The sequence below is a fragment of the Suricata suricatta genome, chromosome 11 (genome assembly GCF_006229205.1).
Source record: "Suricata suricatta isolate VVHF042 chromosome 11, meerkat_22Aug2017_6uvM2_HiC, whole genome shotgun sequence".
Taxonomy (NCBI): Eukaryota; Metazoa; Chordata; class Mammalia; order Carnivora; family Herpestidae; genus Suricata; species Suricata suricatta.
The window spans coordinates 65340176-65342352 of NC_043710.1; the positions used below are offsets into that span (position 1 = coordinate 65340176).

The 2177-nt window shown below is 37.3% G+C and overlaps 1 protein-coding gene across 2 annotated transcripts in view; it reads right to left on the reverse strand.

The window, feature by feature from the left end:
* The window catches only part of DLG2 (discs large MAGUK scaffold protein 2), a 1964578-nt gene that overhangs the window by 1419590 nt on the left and 542811 nt on the right, over nucleotides 1-2177 (reverse strand). The window lies entirely within an intron of this gene.

The window sequence follows — 2177 nt, forward strand, 5'->3', positions numbered from 1 at the left end:
TATTTTTGACATTAGGTACTCAAGCTTGTCTATCCTATGGCTTACATTGGTGAGAACAATGCTAGGTTCATGGTCAGAATCCCTGAGTTGAATTCATTCAAGAAGTCACAGACATTCTTGGGAAACCTACCTTTATATAGGGGATCTCTTCAGAAAATATGACAGAACAGAAATGGACTTGAATTTGCTGGTTTGGTCACTTGCTAGGTATATTACCCCAGAGAAGCAATAGGTTTTGATATGGGTCTTGTAAGCAATAGTTTCTCTTCTAAGCTGTGTGAACTCTACTGCACTTATGAAACTTAGTAGTGAGAGCCACTATCTATTGAGTTCTGACAGCTTAAAAATGTATTTTACTTTTGGGGCACCTGGGTGGCTCAGTAGGTTAAGCATCTGACTTATGTCCTAATCTCATTGTTGAGTTCTCGCCTGGCAGAGGGTTGGTGAGTTTGGGCTCTGCACTGGCAATGCAGAGCCTGCTTGAGATTCTCTCTCTCTCTCTGTCCCTCCCCCCTGGATATGCTTACAAGGTCTCTCTCTCTCTCTCTCTCTCTCTCTCTCTCTCTCTCTCTCTCTCCAGATAAATAAATACTTAAAAATATGTTTTACTTTTAAAATGAGTTTGCTAGTATTTGTGTTATTTGAGTTGATGTGCACCCAACAAATACTAGTAATAGGCATTAAATTATTTTTAAAAAGGAATTAATAGCTCTATGTTCTTAAGAGCAGAAGGAAAGTTTTCTACATTAAATTTATTTGAGTCATGTCTTCTGATGTTTAAAATCCAAATTGTGAGGTTCCTAGGTGGCTCAGTTGGTTAAGCGTATGACTTAAGCTCAGGTCATGATCTCACCACTTATGAGTTCCAGCCTGGTGGCCGACTCTCTCCTGACAGCTCAGAACCTGGAGCCTTCTTCAGATTCCTTGTTTCCCTGTCTCTTTGCCCCTCTCCTGCTCCCGCACTGTCTCTTCCTCTCAAAAATAAATAAGCATTAAAAAATTTTAAAAAAACAAATAAAATAAAATCTGAATATTTCCAGTTTATGTAGCTTCTCACTTTTCCTCTTATTTGTTTGACTCCTGTACTTAGTGGTCTATATAATATATGAAGATATACTACCATAAAATTATTCTAGTATTATTGCTGATAAAAAATTTATGGTTTGGGGGTACCCAGGTGGCTTAGTTGCTTAAGCATCTGATGTCGGGTCAGGTCATGATCTCATGGTTCACAAGTTCAAGCTCTGTGTCAAGCACTGTGCTCACAGCTCACAGCCTGAAGCCTGCTTTGGGTTCAGTGTGTCTGTCTCTCTCTGCCCTTGGCCTGCTTGCACTCTTTCACTCTCTTTCTCAAGAATAAATAAACATTAAAATTTTTTTCTAAATATTTATTATTTGTTTTTGTATAAAGGTCCTAGAGAGCTTTATCAGGGCTTCTCATCATAAGTAATTTGCTTTGGCAGTCCAAATAAATGAATAACCAATGGAATTTATTTTATATCTTATTACTCTTGATTTGATTTTTCACTGGAGGTTTTTGTTGTTTTTGTATTGGTTGTTGTTTGGTTGTGTTTTTTTTTTTTTTTTTTTTTTTTTTTGGTATCTTCACATTCTGTTTTCATTTGAACATTTCCTTGAGATAGAGTAGAGGTTTTTCTCCTTCAGGATACTTATAATAGATCTCTAGAAACCAAGAAATCTTATACGAGCATTTAAGACATGTTGATTTCATGCATTCCTTCCTTTCCAGATCCTGCAAAACCTCGATAATCTTGTCCATCCCTGTCACTTTCACTTCATCTTCTGCCACTATCCTCTTAGACTCCTACATTTTAGTTCCAAAGGCCTATTTCCTGCGTCTGGCCTTTTGTGTCTGCCGTCTTTTCTCCCTAGAAAGCTCTGCATATAGACTTTCATAGATTTTCACTGCCTACTTCTTACCTTTAAACAACCAGGTCAAATGTCACCTCCATGGAGCAGTTTTGCCTAAACACTGAAATGGAAATAAACTGTCCCATCAATCACTTTCTATAGTGCCATTCTCTTTTATTTCATTATAGCATTAATCAGTATTAGAAATGTTCTTGTTTACTTACCTGTTGTTTTTTGTCAGTTTCCATTCCACCCAGAAGATAAACTCAGCAGGAACAAAATTGCTCACCACAGAATTCATAACA